General features: G+C 41.1%; 1 long non-coding RNA gene across 1 annotated transcript; it reads right to left on the reverse strand.

Moving 5' to 3' along the window:
- Positions 1–1,119: 1,119 nt before the first annotated feature.
- On the reverse strand, positions 1,120–21,861 carry LOC116667994. Its single transcript, XR_004325013.1, has 4 exons — positions 21,625–21,861; positions 10,633–10,744; positions 10,071–10,183; positions 1,120–1,695 (listed from the first exon to the last, which is right to left on the reverse strand). It is a non-coding gene; the product is annotated as an uncharacterized LOC116667994 (long non-coding RNA).
- Between the last annotated feature and the right edge of the window lie 117 nt (positions 21,862–21,978).

Below are 21,978 nucleotides of genomic sequence, written 5' to 3' on the forward strand. Positions count from 1 at the left end.
CAAAATATACAAACAGCTTGTGTAGCTCAATATTAAAAAAAGAAGAAAAAATGAACCCAATCAAAAAATGGTCAAAAGACCTAAATAGACATTTCTCCAAAGAAGACATACAGATGGCCAACAGGCACATGAAAAGATGCTCAACATCACTAATTACTAGAGAAATGCAGATCAAAACTACAATGAGGTACCACCTCACATTGGTCAGAATGGCCATCATTTAAAAGTCTACAAATAAGAACTGCTGGAGAGGTTGTGGAGAAGAAGGAACCCTCCTACATTGTTGGTAGGAATGTAAATTGGTGCAGCCACTATGGAGGACAGTATGAAGGTTCCTTAAAAAGCTAAAAATATAATTAGCATATGATCCAGCAATCCCACTGCTGGGCATATATCTAGAAAAGACAAAAACTCTAATTCAAAAAGATACATACACTTCAATGTTCATAGCAGCACTATTTATAATAATCAAGACATGGAGGCAAACTAAATGTCCATCAACAGATCAAGGGATAAAGAAGATGTGGTATATATAATGGAATGTCACTCAGCCATATAAAAGAGTGAAATACTGCCATTTGTAGCAACATGGATGGACCTAGAGATTATCATACTAACAGAAGTAAGTCAGAGGAAACAAGTATCATATGGTATCACTCACATATGGAATTTTAAAAAACAGACAAATTAACTTATTTATAAAACAGAAACAGACTCACGGGGATAGAAAACAAATGTATGATTACCAAAGAGGAAAGAGGAGTAGGAATAAACTGGGAATCTGGAATTAACAGATACATGCTACTATATATAAAATAGGTAAACAACAAGGACCTACTGTATTGCACAAAGAACTGTATTAAATACCTTATAATAACCTATAATGGAAAAGAATCTGTAAAAGAGTATATATATAATATATGTGTGTGTGTGTATATATATATATATAACTGAATAACTTTGCTGTACACCTGAAACATTGTAAATCAACTATACTTCAATTAAAGATGAAAAATAATTTAAAATACAAATAAAATTGAAGAAAAGATTCCTAGGGCTGTCATAACAAAGTACTACAAACTGGTTGGCTTAAAACAACAGGAATTTATTCTCTCACAGTTCTAGAGGCTTAAAGTTCAAAATCAAGGTGTCAGTAGGGCCATGCCTCCCACCTGCCCCCCGGACAAAGAATTCTCCCTTAATTCTAGCTTCTGGTGGATGTTGGCAATTCTTGGCATTCCTGGGCGTGAGGCAGCGTAAGTCCAATCTCTGCCTGTCTTCACGTGGCCATCTTCCCACTGTGTATCTAAGTCCCTATTTTCTCTTCGTATAAGGACACACTGGACTGGGAGCCACGGGATCCCATCTTGCATCTGCAAAGACCCTATTTCTAATAAGACCACGTTCTGAGGTTCCAGATGAACGTGAATTTGAGGAGAACACTATTCAACCCAGCGCATTTAAAATCAGGAGATTCCACAGAAATATCTAGATTGCCACTTTTCTTCAAAAAACAAAACAAAACAGATCTGATCCCACATCATCCTGCACCCCAGATTCCCACGTGGTGACGAGTGGCTGGAGTAGAGAAGCCTTCTCATTCCCAGTGGTACTGGGCACATGCTGTCCACTCACCACAGTCCTTCCCCCAGGGACAGCAGGCCAGGATCAAAGGCAACTCCCACAAGCGTGCTCCTTAAAAAGAGAAGTGACTTCCTGTCAGAAAGTAGAGAATATGCGACTTTTAAAGAGGCAACTGCTCTCCGCCCAAGCATTTCTCTCATTTACATCACCTGCCTGGGCCTTGGGATTTTCACCTGCCACTGGCTGTATAGCGATGTGTTTCTGTGACTGTCACTGGCTAGATGTAGCAGTCGCTCTGCATACCCCACCCACAGGCCTGCTCCTGACATTCCTCGGCCAGCATCTGTATGGCTTTACCTATGGGTCTCTTCGGGCTACCAGAGCCCATTTTCCCCTCCCTCGTGCCAGCCCCCAACCACTGACAGATGAGAGTCAGCATACAAACACCCCAGCTCCCTCATCCATGGGCATGCCAGCCCTAAGGCATGCGTTCTCCTCAGGATTTCCCAGGGCTTCCCAGTGCAATGAAGCTCCAGCTGCTCACTGTGGTGACGTGCTTCAGTGACACACCCTCAGGTGGCTCACTGCCTGCCTGCCTCACTCCCTTGGCTCCTGGAGAAGTGCTTTCTGAGATCACCTCTCAGATAACCTGTTTGCACAAGAGCCCTTATCTCAGGGTCAGCTGCTGGAGGAACCCCCACCTGAGGACAGAGACTGGTCTGAGTGCCGTATTCGTCTCCCCACCCACAGCACAGTGTGGTGATGAGCACACTGAGAAGAGCACTTAATTGGTCATTCATTTATTCAGCTGTATGTGTCAAGCTCTGCCAGCTCCTCTCAGGCCTGGCCTGGGTTAGGTGCTGGGAGACAGTGATGAGAGGTCCCTTATGTTTCATGCCCTCCGGGAGCTTCCAATCCAGGGAAGAGAACAGAGACTGCTGCCTCCCTAGAAGCCTATAGTGTGCTCCTGGACACACTGGGAGTGTGGAAAAGTGGGGAAACAGCACGAGCTAGCAATAAGTGAGAACCAAAATGAATGGGCTGCTTCTTCATTCACCAGGCAAATATCCAGAGTATTCCTTCAAGCTCTCCTGGCAGGGGCACAAACAGGTAACCAGGCAAACAGAACACTAAGAGGGCAGCGGTCCAATAGAGAGCACAAGGCTGTGTCAGCACCAAAGAGGGGCTAACTCAGTCTGGCAGGGTAGGAGGACTCCCAGGAGGAGGTGTCACCTAAGCTGAGCCGTGAGGGACAGGAAGGCATTTGTAAGCTACAGAAAGGAAAAAGCATTCTAGGCAAAGACAACTGCACATTGCAAGGTAGGAAGGTGTGAAAATGGGTCTGTTTAGGGAACTGCAAGTGGTTTCATGTGGCTGAGTCAAAGGAGAGGGCTCAGAGGGAGGAGGAGCAGACAGGGGCACAATTATGAAGGAGCTTCTCTGTGCTGATCAGAGGCATTCAGACCTCCTTGGGACTCAATTTTCTTCTCAGTGGAATGAACATGATGAGGCTTTTATAAAGAGAAACGCTATTAACTCAAGTGGCCCTCAGGGAACCACAGCTACTTTATCTTAAGAATCACAGGAAGTCACTGCAGGATTTGAAACAGCTCAATGGTATTGTCAGCTTGGAGCCTTAAGAGATGCCAGGGAGGAGGTTGCTGGGACCAGAATGGAGATGGCGGCTGCCTGGAGCCCTAGAGACAAGCTGCATAGTGCCAGCAGCTTCTTATGTCTCTCTGCCTGAGAACTTTCTCTAGTATCGGAGTCTTCCCAACCATCTGCAGCAGAGGCCAGAAATGCTGAGGAGTTAATGCCCCAGGAGCAGCCTCACCCAAGGAAAGTCGGGAGTTGGTGGATGAGAATTCCCACCTCCTAGCCCTCAGAAGGCCCCTAGCTGGATTGAGTTCCAGGTGATGCCAGAGGCAACCCCACTCATTAGCATAACTTGTATTAGCCTTTCTCCACTTCCTGCCTCGCTTTCCCACTCCCTCACTATGCCTCCGAGAATCACCTCCCAAATAAACTATTCACACCCGAATTCTTGTCTCAGGATCTACTTTCTGGGAAACTCAAACTAAGTAGTTGGTCACAGAAATGGCCCCAGAAAAGCAGATGTCAGGAGGAGATTACAGAATTAAATCCCTGACAAGTCAGATGACAAAGAGAACCCCATTTCCAGTGGGAAGGGAGATGCTTTTGCAGCATCACAATTCCTGACTCTCACCTGTGATGGACTGGGCAGATATATAAGGGGAAAGGGAATCAAAAGCTATGTAATAGTTCCAGCACTTGAAAGACATGGAGGCAATGGTAATTATATGGGTTGCAGAGTTAATTAACTTTTGTTACCTTTCACAGAAGCCTTGAAGAAAGAGAATCTGTCAGGCTCAGGTAAGTCCACTCTCAACTCAAGGCACATTGTGAAAACTAGAAGGGCTCCATAGCACAATTTAAAGAGACATTCATCTCTTGCAGCTGGAGGACAGACTGTGCCAAAAGTCAGCCCAAGATTAGATTGTAAGCATGGCTGAGTTATAAGAAAGACTAATCCACAGCCTCAGTAAGTCTCTGGCTAACATTAGGGTTCACAGAGCAGAAGAGACCCTGAGACTTGGGATTCAGATTTGAGAACCTGAGACCAACCCCCCACATTCTCTTGAACCCTATATGTTGCCACCAATGCGTCCCTTCCCCTCACAGAGAAGAGCAGCCTCCCGTTGCCAGGAGACCGTGCAAAGTCCTCACCTAAGGAAAACGCCTTCAAAGATAATGGCTGTTGTCCTGCCTCCCCCCACCCCACTGTCCATGACATGTGGACCAAAAACTATGGTCCAGTCTCAGCATGGCTTGACAGGGAAGTACTGTCCCTTATATGGAAGGCAACAGATTATTCACCATCAGAGCCCCAGGGCTCTAATATATACCAGAAGGAACTGGAGGATTATATATGAGAGTGTATCTTGAGGGTGTTGGACCATGGTGGAAGTAAATGTTAAGGCTGGGTAGGACATAATTTATTGAAGTTTGTTGAAGTCACTCAAGACTTCACAACCTGACAAGGATGTTCAAAGCCCAGCTTTACACTAGGATGGTTACTAAGTTGATAGGATGGTTCCTTGAAACTTGGAGATGACAATGGCCTACAGTAAGTGAGGTAGAAATACCATAACTGCCTTGGCAGAGTATTATGGAAGAAATTAGAGGCTCAGAGTAGTGGGCATGCTAGAATGGATTTATGACATAAGATCAGACAGCGACTAAGTTCTGTAAGAGGGCTAGAAGACACTCACTTTACTAAGTGGATGTGCATTATGGAATAATAACGCACAGGAAGAAAGTCAGTGGTGGCTTTCCTCTGTAAGCCAAGTTGATGATAAAGATGCATCTATGGAACTGGGCTAGCTAGTGTCAATGGGAATAGAGAGGCCAGGAGGCGGCACTTAAACATCAGAGACAAGATGGGTCTTATGGGCAACAAAACTGGAATGGTAACCAGAGACTCTGACCCACAGGGCTATGTGGTGATGGCTAACAGATCACAGTGTTTCCAGAGGTGAGACAGATGGACAGCCATCTAGAGTGCTGACTTATAAACCAAAAAACACAAGCACATGGAAGCAGAAGACTGATAATCAGTTGTCACAATGAAGCATGATGTTCCCTTGCTCAGTTTCTAGACTTGAGCCAGTTCTCAGAACCAGAGTCCATTAATTGAAGGAGAGGCAAGTCCCCTTGCAGAAGGGCCTGGCAGTGTCATAGTAAGTATATACAATATATATTATCCCCCATCCCCCAAAGCCCTAGTTACAAGACTAATTACATATGGGAGAAAGGGAAACACCCAGGTCCCTTGAGAGATGTTGAATAAAGTGCCTGATCTGGCACTCTTACCAGGAAACCCAATATGCCATCATGGCTCCCTTGTTGGACTGGAATTATATGAAGGCCAGATGACACACGGAGTCCTGGCCCAAGTCCATCTTGTAGTGGAATCTGTCCTGTGAGAAAAGGTCAAGTGAAAGCCCCTGAAACTGTCCCCTGCTCTGGCCAAGAGAAGGAATCAGAAGCAGTGCTACATCATGGATGGAATGGCAGAAATTAGCTCACCCTCAGTGAGTTAAAGGATACCAGGGTGGTGATTTTTACCATATCCCTTTCTAATTCACCATTACATCTCCTGCAAAAAAAAAAAAAAAAAAAGTTCATGGTGGACAATAATGGACTACCAGAAATTTAACAAAGTGGTAGATCAGCTACTGCCATTGTACTGGATATCGTATCTCTGCTAGAATCAATCAGCACGTGGTATGCAGCTATTGACTGGGCAAATGTATTCTCTGTAAGCCCCACCAAAAAGGAAGACCAGCCGTTTACAGTTCTCATTTCACAGTCACCTACGATGAACAGCTATACACACTGACCTTCTTTCCCCAGGGCAAAGATAATCCTCCTTTCTGTCTCAATATAAGTCAAAGGAACATTGATCATTCTGACATTGCCACAGAACATCACCACACTGATCCACCTACTGATGACATCATGTTAATCAGATCTCGTGAGCAGAAGTACTCTTGGAAAGAAATATGTGTGCCAGAGAATAGATTAACCTCACAAAGATTAAAGGGCCTGCCACATCAGCAATGCTTTTAGTAGTCCAATGACATAGGGCATTTGAGGACATCTCACTACCTCAAAGTTAAGGCTGTTATTGCACCCTTTATCTCCTACAGCTAAGAAAGAGGCACAGTCCTTAGTAAGCCAGCCTACACTTAGGCACACAGCTCTACTCCATTTAATCGGTGACTTAGAAGTTACCTATTTTGAGAACTCTCTAAGCTGGTACAGGTCGCTGTAAAAGCTGCCCTGACCCATGGGATATATGACCCAGCAGACCCAGTGGCTTTAGAGGGTTCCATGGTAGACAAGGAAACCATGTGGAATCTCTGACAAGCCCCAAAATAAGGGTTTCAGTGTAGACTTCTAGGATTCTGGGAGAAAGCTGTTCATGCTTCTGCAGCAGAGAGGTCCTCACTATTCAAAGACAAACTTCTGGCATGTTATCAGGCCTTAGGATAAACTGAGCACTTGACCTAGAATATCAGATGATTATGAAACCCAAGATGCTTCTCAAGAGCTAGGTATTATCAGACCCACCAGCAAGTCTATCATGCGATTTAAATGGTACATGTGGTACCAGGCTTGAGCAGGTCCAGAAGGTACAAATAGGACCCAAATTACATGTTTCCTGCCTCTTTTGCATTGAGGCCTCTCCTCAATCAGCTTCACCTATGGCTTTGGAGGAGGAATTGCAACAACCAGCTGATGGAAAGGAGAAAAATCCAGGCTTGGTTCATGGGCAGGAAGACTCAATATGTTCACGCAAGTTGAAAATGGACTTTTACACTACAGCCCATTCAGAGGTGGCTCCAAGAGGAGGGATGGGGGGAACATGGTGGAGAAACATGAATTTTTTTCAAAACATGAGTTTATACTAATATTACTAATTCAAGTTAACATTATAGGAGTTTTAGTTACTCCTCTGATTTCTTAATACCAATGTTATGGATGCATAGTTTACATACAATAAAATTTGCTTGTTTTAGGAATACAACTGTGTAACATCCAACACCCTAAAGGAATCCCTCATGCCCCTGTGCAGCTGATCTCATCTCTTGACCCTCAACTTCTCGCTACTGCTGATCTCCTTTCTGTCACTTTAGCTTCTCCTTGTCTAGAATTTTATATAAACAGTACATGATATGTAGTCTTTTGTGTTTGACCTCTTAGCATGTTTTTGAGATTTATCTATACTTTTGCATATATTAATATTATATTTATTTTTATTCCTGAATTAGTATGAATATACCACAATTTTTTTTATCCACTCACCAATTGATGGACAGTTGGATTGTTTTCAATTTGAGTTATTATGAATAAAGCAGGTATAAGCATTCCAGTAAAGCAGGTAAAAGCATTCCATTCCAAGTCTTGACATATGTTTTTATTTCTCTTGAATAAATACCTAAGAGTAAGATTTGAGGAAAATATAAGTGTGTGTTTAACTTCATTAAATACTGCCAAACTATTTCCAAAGTGGTTGAACTATTTTGCATTCCCATCAGCAAAGCATGAAAGTTCTGATTGTTCCACAAGCTGCCAACACTTAATATCACAACCCTTTTTCCCTTTAGTCATTCTAGTGATTGGACAGTCATCTCATTGTAGCTCTCATTTGCATTTCCCTGGCAATGGTGATATTGATCACCTTTTCATATAGAGGTCCTCTGATTTTATAATTTTCTCTGGCACTGAAAATCTTGGTTGCTAACAGCTGTTTGTCTACATTGATGGAACTGTTTCTATCTTTTCCATCGCTATCAGCTTCTGGCTGTAAAAGTCAATAATTCATGGGAAGCAGAAAAGTGGGAAAGTGAAGGTTTTGGAGTTTGGCAGCCAAATGGAGACCTTGAACCATCACTTTCAGGCTGAGTGGTCTTGGGCAAGTCCATTAAACTCCCCAAGCCTCAGTCTCTTATTTTCAAAATGGGCACTGACATCAACAACAACCAGTAATTATTACTAGCTACCATTTATCAAGCACCTTCTGTGTGTCAGACTTTATGCTAAGTGTATTATTTACATCTAAGTAAGTGTATTTATATTATTTAAAGTGCCTACAGTGGTACCTAGAACATACCAAGCTCTATATTAGTATTATATTTTAAATGTATTTTATTACTGTAAAATATACATAAACGTTACCATTTTTAAGTGTACAACTTAGCGGCATTAATTACATTCACATTGTGGTGCAAACATCACCACTATCCATCTCCAGAACTTTTTCATCATCTCACACTGAAATTCTGTACCCATTAAACACTAACTCCCTATTCTCGTTCCCTCAGCTCCTGGCAACAACTGTTCTACTTTCTGTTTCTATAAATTTGGCTATTCTAGGTACCTCATACAATACTCATCCTTTTGTTGCTTATTAATTTCACTTAGTACAATGTCTTCCAGCTTCATCCATGTTGTAGTATGTGTCAGAATTTCATTTCTATTTAAGTCTGCTTTACTTATCTTCTGTCTGGTTTTTCTATGCATTATTGAAAGTGAGGCTTACAGGCTCCAACCATTATTGTAGAACTGTCTGTTCCTCTCTTTGATTCTGTCAATTTTTCCTTCATACATTTTGAGATCTGTTATTAGGTGCACACATTTGTTATTATTATTATTATACCCTCACAGCAAACTATGAGGCAAGACCATCATCCCTATATTGCAGGTGAGGAAGAGAAGGCTTACAGAATTTATCTTGACTGAGGTCAACACATATCATAATGATACTTTTAAAAAATGCATTTATCACCATTGGCGATAGCTATTGTACCCTTTCCTAATTCTGAATATTGGCAATTAATGGGAAATTATTAGCATTTAGCTTGCCTTTTCTATTCAAACTGCCTGCCAAATTGCATGTAACCAAATATCCTTGGCTGAGGAGGAAAGGTCTTTCCTTACAAAAGAATTTCAACTAGAAAATGTTGATAGAATGACGAAATTAAAAAGAACACTTTTTTGCAAGCTCTCATGGAATGACGTTCCCAGTGATGATGAATGATAGATGCAAACCCAATTGATCAAAGTTTGGTGGGTGTATTTCTGTTACTACTGTAACAAATTACTACAAATTTATTGGCTTAAAAGACACAAACTTATTATCTTAAAGTTCTGGAGGTCAGAAGTCTGAAAAGAGTCTCAGTGGGCTAAAATCAGGATCACAACGGCTATGTTCCTTACAAGGCCCTAGTAGGGAATCTGACTCTGCCTGCATCCCTTGCCTACTTGCTTCTTTCTCCTTCTTCAAAGCTATCAGTGTAGCATCTTCAAATCTTTTTCTAACCCTGACCTTCCCCTCTCTGCTTCCCTCTTCCACTTTCAGGGACCCTTGTGCTTATGTTGGGCTCACCTGGATAATCCAAAATAATCTCTGTATCTTAACGTCAATTGATTATCATCCTTGATTCTACCTGCAATCTTTATTTTCTCTTCCTAGGTAACAATATGTTCACAAATTCTGGAGATGAGGACATGGACATCTTTGGGGGAAGGGTGTGATTTTGCCTACCACAGTGGGGAACTAGATGTTTAGAAGGTATCAGATTATCAACTCACAGCTTTTCAGATCACTGACATTAAAAAAAAAAGTCCAAGAGCTGTTCTAGATTAAATAATAATGGTTCCCCCAGAAGCAGACTCCAATATAATGGGTTTGGGGTATTTGGGTACTAGAGAACCAATCAGGTAGAATGGAAGAGCTACAGGGAAGGGAAGGAGCTAATGCAGGATTTGCTGTTAAGTCAGTTACCATAGTTGGCAACCGGACCTCAATTTCATGAGGAAACTCTGGGAAATGGCACAAAACACAGGACCCAGAATTACCCCCATCCAAAGGGCAGGGGAGCTGGAATAGTTACTACCAAAGGCAAAAGTCACTTGTAGAGGACTGGTCCTTGGGAGTTAATTCCTTCACATGTAGCAAGCAATCTGTATTTGACCCTTGCAATGGATCACATTTTAACAGTCCCTTTCGCTATACAAAAGAAAATATATTTTCAATAATTAATATGAAATAAAATGGAAAATAATCGGATAGAAAATAAATGCAGTGAAAAGTTTCTTTTGTTGAACTTTGTATGTATAATCATGCCATTAACATTTAAAGTAATGAAAAATAAAATAAGTATTGCTATACCAAAAAGAAAAAGAAGAAATAAACGCTTTCTAAATGTATCAACATAATTTTTGAGAAAGGGGGGAAACATACCCCCATTGGTCTATTGTAATAATGAATAACAATAAAATTTATTTTCAAGCCTTAACTTTTGCAAATTTGTGAGTGACTTCATCAAAATTATCTTCTTTTTATCAGTTTTAACTTTGAAAGTCTCTTTTACATGAAGCAATCCATATATATTTTGGTGGAGATTCTTAAAAACCCATTTCACAACAAATTTCAGAAATGATCACATTGCATATTACCTTGTTTTCAGAGGATGCATTCTAGTGGATTTCAATTTGTCTCCAGAGTCAAAAATTTCCAGTAAACTATCTTCACCATTCACTGTGCTTAGTAAAAACCTCCATTTTCATTCTGTAAAATGAGATAAAATGGCTGAATGATGGCAAACATTGACATTATTTGAGTCATTGCTTTAGAATGAGTGTCCAGTTCTTGGCAGAAATGATCAAAGTACTCAAACATTGCCTTTTTATTTCTTCTGGCATCTTTCATCATTTCTCCTGGCATTCGTCTTCAAAAATTGATTTCTTTTTTCTTTGTAAACACATTCTTTTCATTTTGTGTTGTACAGTTAATGTCCTTCTCCACAATTTTTATGTACTGATCTTCAGGCATGAGTTTTACAAGGTTAATCAATGAAGGTTGATTCTGGCTCTTTGCAAACATTTATGTCTTACTAACCTCAGCTAAAATTTCACACCAAATAATAAAATATAATTCAGAAAACAAATCATGTGGAGAAAAGAACACATTATGAGTTTATCCTCTTCTGTCTATGACTTTTTTTACATTTCACAATATTTCAAAAGTTAACATTAACTTTCAGATTTTTGTCCTTATTGTGCACACAACTTCATTTGCCTGGAGTAGTCTATTTCATTGATATACTGATGCTCAGCAGAATTTTTAGTAGATGAGGTGATACTGAAAAGAATGGATAATTTTTTCCCAATGTCTAAAAAAATCACCCATTAAAAAGCACTTCTAAAAGTGTGAACTCCATAAAAGTTCAGAGAATTTTGTACAAGACACAAATATGGATTTGGAATTAATAACTTTGATTTTTACCCAAACTATACCATGCGTACCAAACACAAATATTTCACCTCAAATTTCATACTTTTTCATTTACTGTTTTAAATTTTAAACACAAATAAAATCTCCAAGAGATCACATATAGTGACAAAATTAACTCAAGTTCTGATTCTTCATCTTTACAGTCACTACACTATTATCATTTATTTCAAATCTGCTGCTGAAACATAGGACTATGTCACTGACAGAGGTTGGAGTAACGAGCTGTGTCCCAAGCAAGCGCCAATGATTCCAAACCTATACTAACTTATTTTTGAAACAAACGCAAGTAGCTGAGTCTGCATATGTTGGGAGCTGACTCTATACCTCGATTGCTCTGAATTAACTTCTATGTAGAATACAATACTTGTTAAAGTATAAGTAATTAAAAGGTGATCATTTGATACCATTTAAATGGAGTAAGCACATCCCACTCTGTCTCTCCCATTGTATGCAACCAAAAAATCCCAGAAAGAACACATGGTGCAGTTATCTGAGGACTTTGCAAAGTAAATAATAGCAGGAGGGTTAAGGAAGGAAACCAGAACTTGAAGAACCACTAATCCAGTGGTGAATTTTCTTGTTTTACTCCTCCAATATCTCCCAGCCTGAACTTAAAGCCAGCCTGAAAACCAAAACAGCACACCCAGAACTAATCATATTTAATGGTGAAGGACTAAATCTTTAAGATGCAAGATTAAACTATGGCAAGGATCTCTATTCTCATAATGCCTATTCAACACTGTAGCAGAAGTAAAACTATCCCTACCTAAAGATGACATAATTGTTTATGAAAGAAAATCCCAAGGAATGTACAAAACAGCTTCTATAATTAACAAATGAATTTAGCAAACTTGCAAGATACAATGTTTTCATAGAAATATAAAATGTATATCTATTTAATAGCAATGAACAATTGGAAACCAAATGTTTAAAACAGTACTTACAATGATTCCCCCCAAAATGAAATAGTTATAAATCTAACACAACAAGTTCAGAATCTGTGTGCTGAAAACTATGAAATGCTCATGAAAGAAATGAAAGATGATGTAAATGGAAGGAGAAACATACCATATACACAGGTTGGAATGCTCAATATAGTTAAAATTGAATTCTTCCTTAAAACTGAAATGGACATATAGATTCAACACAATTCCAATGAAAATCACAGCAGGAGTTTTTGCAGATGTAGACAAACATATTCTGAAGTTTATATGGAGAGCCAAAGGAACTAGAATAGTCAAAATAATTTTTAAATAAGAATAAATTTGGAGGTTTCGTGGCACAGACTTAATATTTACTATAAAGCTACAGTGATGAAGATGGTGTAGCGATGGATACATAAATCAATGGAACAAAATAGAATCCAGAAATAGACACACACAGATGTGGCCAGTTGTTCTTTCAACAAAGGTGCAAAGACAATTCAATAAAGAAAGGATTGTCTTTTCAACAAAGAGTTTTAGAACATTTGGTCATCAATATGCAAAGAATGAATTTCAACCTAAATTTCATGCCTTAAAGAAAATTTATCATAGGTCAAAGGTAAAATGTAAAGCTATTAAAATTTTAGAAGAAAATATAGGAGAAATCTTTCTGACTTTGAGTTAGGCAAAGAGTTTGTAGATGTGATACCAAAAACACAATTCTTTAAAAATTGATAAATTGGACAATGAAAATTTAAAACTTTTGCTCTCTGAAAGATACCATTAAGAGAATGAAAAGATAAGATACAGACTGAAAGAAAATGTTTGTGAATTACATATTCAACAAAGAGCTTGTATTCGTGCTTAATATTCAATAATAAAAAGAAGAACAAACCAAACCCAAGCCAAACAGAGGAAGGAAATAACAAAGATTAGAGTGGAAATTAATGAAATAGAGCATAGCAAAACAATATGGAAAATAAAAAATGTTTTTTAAAAAATTAACAGAATTGACAACCCTTTAGCTATGCTGACCAAGAAAAAAGATTGAAGACTGAAGAAAAAAAAGATTCAAATTACTAAAATCAAAAATGAAAGAGGGAACATTACTTACAGAAATTTTAAAAAGGATTATAAGGGAATATTATAAACAACTATATATCAACAAATTAGATAGCTTCAATAAAATGAACAAATTCCTAGAAAGATGCAAACTACTGAAACTGACTCAAGAAGTAACAGATAGTTTGAATAGATCATTTACAAGTTAAGAGATCATATTAGTTACCAAAAAACCACCCACAAAGGAAAATAGAATAGGCCCATATTGTTTCACTGATGAATTCTACCAAACATTTAAGGAAGAATCAATACCAATTCTTCACAAACCCTTCTAAAAAATATGACAGGATATTTTCTAACTTAATCTATGAAACTAGCATTTTCGTAAAACCAGGCAGACATACAAGAAAACTGCAGACCAATATCTCTTATGAGTATAGATGCAAAATTTCTCAACAAAATGGACTGAATCCATCAACATACAAAACGGATTATATGCCATGAGTAAGTGGGATTTACTCCAGGAATAAAAGATTGGTTTAAAATTGAAAATTGATTAATATAATGCATCATATCAATAGAATAAAGGATAAAACTGTATGATCATCTCAACTGATGCATAAAATGCATTTGACAAAATTCAACAGCGCTTCATGATAAAAATATCAAACAAACCAGAAATAGAAGGGAACTTTATCAACCTAATTAAGGGCATCTACGAGAAATGCACAACTAACATCATATTTAGTGATGAAAGCCTGAATGGTTTCACCCTAAGATCAGGAACAAAATAAGGGTGTGCAGTCTTGTGGCTCTATTCAGCATTTTATTGGAGATTCTAGCCAGGGAAGTTATGCAAGGAAGCGAAATAAAAGGCATCCAGATTAGGAATAAAGAAGTAAAACTATCTTTGTTTACAGATGACATAATCTTGTATAGAATACCCTAAAGAATCAACTTACAAAAAACTTAGAACTAATAGATAAGTTCAACAAAGATGCAGGATACAAGACCAACATACCAAAATCATTATATTTCTATACATGTGTAATGAACAATCCAAAGATGAAATTAAGAAAGCAATTCTATTTACAATAACATCAAATAGAATAAAATACTTAGGAGTAAATTTAACAAAATAACTACAAAATTTGTTCCTTAGAAACTACAAAACATTGTTGAAATAAATTTTTAAAAGCCCAAATAAATAGAAAGACATTCCATGTTCATGGATCAAAAGACTTAATATTGTTATGACAGGAATATTCAAATTAACCTACAGATTCAACACAATTCACATCAATATTCTAAACTTAATTCTCTGTAGAAATTGACAAGTTAACCCTAAAATTTGTATGGAAATTCAAGGGACACAAAATAGCCAAAACAATCTAGAAAAAGATAAACAAAATGAAGGACTCACACTTTGCAATTTCAAAACTTACTACAAAACTACATTAATCAAGACATTGTGGTATTGGCGTAAAGAGAGATACATATCAATAGAACAGAACTGAGAGTCCAAATTAGGTCCTCACATTTATGGTTAATTGAGTTTTGGCAAGGGTGCCAAGACAATTTAATGGGGGAAAGAACAGACTTTTCAACAAATAGTCCTGGGACAATTGGACATCCCCATGCAAAAGAATGAATTAAGACCATTACCTCACAAATAAACAAAAAGTAGCTCAAGATGGATCAAAGACTCAATATAAGAGTTAAAACTATAAAACTCTTTGAAGAAAATATGGGTGTAAATCATCATGACCTTAGTTTAGGCAGTGGTTTCTTACATATAACACCAAAAATGCAAACAACAAAGGAAAAAAAAACACAGATAAATTGCTTCCTGTCAAAATTAAAAACCACCAAGAAAGTGAAAAGATAACCTTAGAATGGGAGAAAAATGCTTGTAAATCACCTACCTTATAAGGAGCTGCATCCGGAATATATAAAGAATTTTTGCAACTCAATAGCAAACAGACAAACAATTCAATTTAAAAGTGGGCAAAGGACTTGAGTAGACATTTCTACAAAGGAGATATACAAATGGCCAAAAAGCACATGAAAAGATGCTCAATATCATTAGCCATCAGGGAAATGCAAATCAAAACCAAAATGAGATACCACTTTCACACCCACTAGGATGGCTAGAATCAAAAAGACAGCTAATAACAAGTGTTGACAACAATGTGGAGAAATTGGAACACTATTACTAGTAGGTTTGTAAAATGGTGCAGCTGCTGTGGAAAACAGTTTGTCAGTTTCTCAAAAGGTTAGATATAGAGTTGTGATCCAGCAATGCCACTCCTAGGTATTTATCCAAGAGAAATGAAAATGTATGTTCACAGAAAAACTTGTACACAAATATTCATAGCAGCATTATTCGTAATAGCCACAGAGTGGAAGCACCTCAAGTGTCCATCAACAAAGGAATGGATAAACAAAATGTGATATAGCCATTCAATGGAATATTATTCAGCAATAAAAAGGATCCGTAGATCCATGCTACAACATGGATGAACCTCAAAACCATTATGCTAAGTGAAAGAAGGCAGACACAAAAGACCACATGTTGTGTGATTCCATTTACGTGAATATTCCAGAACAGACAAATTTATAGACAGAAAGTAAATTAGTGGCTGTGTAGAGTTGGAGAGTTTGGGGCAAATGGGTTGTGACTGCTAATGGGTACAGAATTTCTTTGGAGGGGTGATGAAAATATTCTAAAATTGATTATGGTGATGGCTTCACAATTGTGAGAATATACCATAAACCACTGAATTGTACACTTTACACAGGTGAATTGTATGGTATTTGAATTATATATCAAAAAAGTTGTTATTTAAAAATACTCAAAAAATACTGAACTGTAAGAAAAATTTTAAAACCCAATTTTTTTAATGGGCAAAATAATTTGAACAGACAATTCAGCAAAGAAGATAAATGGATAGAAAATAAATACATGAAAAGGTGCTTATGGTCATTAGTCATTAGGGAAATGCAAATTAAAACCACAATAAGATACCACTGCACTTCTATTAGAATGGTTTTTTTAAAAAGTGAGAGAAACCAAGAGTGATGATGTGGCAACTCTCCTATGTTGCTGAGAAGAATGCAAGATGGGATAACCCCTCTGGAAAACAGTTTGGCAATATTTTATAAAGTTAAACATACACTTACCATATGACTTGGCAATCACACTCCCAAGTATTTACCCTGAACAAATGAACTCTTGATCACATAAAAGACTGCTTATGGTTCACAGCAGCTTCATTCATCCATCCATAACCATCAAAAATTAAAACAACCCGAATGTTTTCCAACAGCGAATGGATTAGCAAACTGCAGTACACCCATACAATTGAATACTATGCAACAATAAATAGGAATGAACTATTGACACACGCAACAACTTGGACGAACCTTAAAAGAAACTCTAAAGATGAATACTGAAGTATTTCACAGTGGAATTTCACAATGTCAGTAATTTATTTTTAAATACTTCAAAGAAAAATTTAGGTCAAACAGATATGGAAAATGTTAATAATTATTAAAGTTTTGTGACAAGTATGTAAAGATTTATCATATCCTTCTCTCTACTCTCTTATATGCTTGAAATCTTTCATAATAAAAGGTTTTCAAAATTAAAAATGCATCACAGAATCCCAGAAACACTGAGTTTCTTAGTTTCTTAGCCAATGAACCCTCATTCCAATATGACCCCACAGTCCTATCATAGTATATCCCAAGATGAACCCAAATCAGAGAAAGCTTGGAGTATTTCAGTGTCCTCTGGAAAAGAAAATAGGAAAGCAAGTAACATGCTTTATGAAGCGTCTATTCTAAAATGCTAAGACAAAGACTAGGTAGGGTGGAAATGGGCAAACATTCAGCAGTCGTGAAAGCTTGGTTTTCCAGCAGGCAGACCCTATTCCCTTCAGAAGCCTTGGTAACTGAGGACTGGCTTCAGGGAGGACATCAATTGCCTCTTTTTAAGTCAGTATGTCTTGGGTGTTAGTCGCTTGCAACAGTAGAGTCTTGTCATGTTCCTTGACCTATAACGTTAGATCATGAAGGGCTATGTAGCTTTTACTTTGTTCACTGGAACATCTGCTGTTGGAACCCTGAGTCAACATATAAGAAGTCTGTACCCGAGACCACTATGACCAAGGGCTTCATGCAGGTGCTCCAAACAATAGTCCAGCTCAGCCCAGCCTTCCAAGCCATCCACACAAAGGCAACAAACATGTGACTGAAACTGTCACCCTCTAGACCAACACATCCACCAGCTGAATACCACTAACAGATCTCCATCAATACCATATGAGACAAAAAAAAAAAAAATGACCCAGCCATGATCTGCCCAAATTCCTGACCCACAAAATTAGGAGATAATAAAATGGTTATTGTTTAAAGTCACTAAATCTGGGGCCATTTGTTATGCAGCAATAGTTAATAGAAATAGGAAGCTGGAAGGTAACCTATGCTGGGCAGTGGCAGACACAGTTTTTAATGGAGACTGAAACTTTAAGAAAAAGAAGGCACTTGACCATGTGTACAAAGTGCAAGACCTTGAAAAGGACCTGTACAGGTAAGAAGTCCTGAAGTTTAAGCTCTATTGGGGTCACAATAGATCCAGGTACTGACTGCCCAGGGTCCTGCCCCAGGACAATGACCCAATGACCTTTACAGAGTGCACAATTTTAAGAGAATGATTTTAAGAGGCTAGCTTTCTTCACATGAACAAAATTGGTGAGAGACAGAACTCCAGTATCTGGGGTCTCAACACCCCTCCCTTGCCCACAGCCTCCACTAAGAGAGTCCTGTGTCCTATAGGGGGAAGGAAGGGTGCTGGCCCACTTCATCCTCCCCAAGGTGCTGCTGCTACCCACATGTTGACTCCTTGTACCATTTGGTGTCCATACCTAGAGGCCCTATAAGCCCCTCAAACTCTGGTTTTTGAATTTGAACTTTTTTCCTCACCCTCCAATCTTGCCTCTGTTCCAAAAGCCCATGACTCTGAGTGTCACCAATGAGTCACCCAGCTCAGACACCTGGAAACTAGCCATAAGTCCTTCCAGCTGACTCCCCACATTGGATCAACAGTGGAGAGTCTGGCTTCCAGCAGTTCTCTCCATCTCTACTCCCACTGGTCATTTTTTGGTGCTTCCATCTCTCATGGCTTCAGAGGGGTTTCCTTCAGGTTGGCCTTTCCCCTCACAATCTATCCAGTCTAAATGCAAATCTCACAGGCACTGCTGTCAATGGCTCGAAGGACCCACACTGAAAGCCAGGCCCCTTATTCTAGAGTTCAAAGATCTGCCTGATCTGACCTCTAACCTCTGTCTAACGTCACAGCCTGCTCCAGACTCCTCCTTCTCCACCTGCTCCTCCTGAGGGACCCCTCACTCCCTCACCAATTTCCTGCTATGAACTGCAATGCAGTGCAAAGCCCCTTGCCAAGGCCCTGAGAAGCCAGCTGCAGCCTCACTCCCATCTCAGACACATCTCTAGAATCCAGAGTCTCCAGTTGGATGACCCTTCTCTGTGGTCCCTTGCTCTGGGCAGGATGTCTCCCATAACTTGTGACACTTTAGAGGATTTATAAACTGAACTTGCTCCAGTCATTCAATCCCTCTGAGCTGTTTATCTCTCTGTGAAATGCGACAATAGCCACACCAAAGGATCTAACAATTATAATAGAAGCCTAGTGAGTAAGCACTGAGCTAAGAGCTTTTTGCACAATGTTTCATTTAATACTCACAGCACTCAAAGTGGCATATACTCTTATCGGCCCTATTTAACTAAGAAGGAAACTAAGGTGAAGCACCTTGGCTAACTTGCCTTGCCCTGGCAGACCTCCCTGACCCCTGGGGCACTGATCAGTGCATTCTCTTTGCCTATTTAGTTGTGTCCCCTCTCAACCCCCAACACATAGTTTCCATCTGGCAAAGACGGCACCTGTCTTGCACACTTGTATATCCCAAGATCCCAGAACTGGGTTTGGTATACAGTAAGTACTTAGTAAATATTTGCTGACTGAGGTAATCTGTGAATGAATAAACATAGCCCGCAACAGAGCCTAGACCCCAGCTCTTGGCTCTTTCTCACCCCCTGATCCTATGGTGGGGAGAGGCCAGGGGTATAGCTGCTGCTGTTGTTTGGAGGAGTAGGAGGAGGAAGATGAGGAGGAGAAGATAATTTTAAAGCTACTATTTCAGTGAGTCTGTCTCCCCCATGGTGGTCCACGTCCACGTCCTCCCAGTGCCCAGGCCAGGGTCAGCTCCAGTAGGCTCAGGGGAGAGCTGGGGAATAAACACGGGCAGTATAGGTCAGACAGGGAATTTCTGTCCCATCTTTCCCTCCCAAGAGAAAAGAGGCGATATTCCCACCATGGTCTCCTCCATCAGGGGTGACAGCCATGCTCGACACAGGAACCCCAAGCTCCTTCCAAATATGGATCCCAGGGGATCTCAGGTCTCAGGCCCCAGGCTCCTCCCAGCTCGGACGGAGGCTCCCTGAACCACACGTGCCTACTAACCCGCACCCCCTCCTCCCACCACTGCCGGCTAGCAACCCAGCTTTAGCGTCCCGGGCACCGATTCCCTCTCCTCAGAGGCTGGATGTGCGACCCTGGGCCGGTCACTGCTGGTCTCTGAGCCTTGGTCTTCCTGCTCCATGAGCAGCGGGGCATCCAGGGCAATGAGAGTGCAGGATTTTGCCAGGTACCTGACCAGGCTGTGACTGACCTCTCTGGGCTTCCATCGCCGGGCCAGGGAGGAGAGTAGGCTTGAAACCCCGCTACTCCACCCCGTCTAACTTCCACCGCTCAAGAACTATTCTGAACTCTACCGAAGATGCTCGAAGCCCAGAGCTGAGGCCACGGCCTCTGGGCCCTAGGAGCAAGCCGCTTCTCCTCTCTAGGCCGCCTGTGTACACCGGAGGCGGGCTTCCGCATAGCGCCCACCATCGGTCAGCGGAGACCAATTCATGAGAGGAGAAGGAGGAGTAGGCCTCCTGGGAGAGTGGAAAGAAGAGATCTAAGGTCCCCGGACGGTTGGACAAGTCCCTGAACCACTCTGGACTTCAGCTTCCTCCTCTGTAAAATGGAGCCCATAATAAACAGCTCACTGGATTCTCCCGACTGTGCTGTGAGGATGAACTAAAATAATGACCTTGAGAGCTACGAAGCTCCAGATGTTCTTGAGAGTGCGTATCTCGGGCCCACAGGCCGCCTCCCTCGGTTTGGCTAGAGCGCCGGCAGGAACCAAGAACTTGAGGACCCAGTATAGGTCCCTCCTGAGACCAAGAGAAAACCGATCTTAATCTAGAGTGGGGTCGGGGGCTGATGCCAGGGAGGGGGCGGCTGGAGCCCGGGCTGAGAGAGGACACGAGGCCTCTGAAAACCCGGAGAGGGAGGAGGGCACTGGAGGCTTGACGCGCAGCCTTGAAGCGCAAGAAAGTTCACACTTCTAGAAGACCCCGCGGCGCTCTTTCCCGCCTTCCTGGCTACTTCCTAGGTAACTCTTTCCCCCTTTCCTTCTCCTCTTTCTCTCTTTTCTATCTTCATTGCTTGTCTCGCCCCATCTCTCTCTCGCCCCCATCTTTCTTCTCTCGCTCCTTCTCCCCCACTTCCACCTCCTCGTCACCCTCGCACTTTATAACCAAACAGCCAAACCTCTTTCCAATTAAAGTGGAATTAGGCAACTCAATCAAATTAGTTCCCTATTAAAGCCCTTCTTTATTAAACCGTTTTCTTGTCCTGCTATTAAGTTTCACTGCCTGGCGGAACTCGAGCTGGCCCCATAAGTTTACCTTGGGAAGTCGCCGGCCCAGCCTAGGGGAGGGGGCACCTTGTTTCTCGGAGAGGGGGAGTCACCCTGCCGGGAGCAGGAGGGACAACGGGAGGTCGGAGGAGGGGGGTCGGCTCCGGAGCCGCTAATTTGCTCTGCACGGCTTGAGGAGGGAAGGTAAAAGGGGTACGGAGTGAGGTAGGGCTGGAAGACGCGTCCTCACCGCCGCTCTCAGATTACACTGCCTAGGGCGAAGGTAGCACTCCGCCACCCCCACCACCCCCCAAATAACTCTCAGGCCACGAGCCTCTGTGGGAGAACTGTCGCAGCCTTTCCTCCCCAACCGCCGCCTCGGCAGCGGTTCGTTCCCAACCTGAGAAAGGACGCGCGCTGTGTGCGACCCAGGCTGCGCCCAAATCTGCGCCCCGGGAAGAACAGGAACCCGGTGGCCGGCCTTGCAGGATTCCAAAGAGAGCAGAGCAACGGCAACGCGACCCTGCGGCAGCCCGCGCGCGGGAGCGGGAAGTAGGAGGGACCAGGTCCCACATGGCGCAGCGGGCGCCTGCTCCGTCCACGCGCTGCAGGAAGTTTCCTTGCCCCGCACCTCGCGAGGTTCGTAGCACCGGCCGGACTTCCGTCAAGCTTCTCCCTGGCACCGCGACCCCAGTGAGAAATCAAGACCTTTTCAACCCGGCCGCCCGAAGAGCGGGACGGGATTCGGTGTTGT

This window comes from Camelus ferus, chromosome 13, assembly GCF_009834535.1.
Source record: "Camelus ferus isolate YT-003-E chromosome 13, BCGSAC_Cfer_1.0, whole genome shotgun sequence".
In the NCBI taxonomy this organism is placed as follows: domain Eukaryota; kingdom Metazoa; phylum Chordata; class Mammalia; order Artiodactyla; family Camelidae; genus Camelus; species Camelus ferus.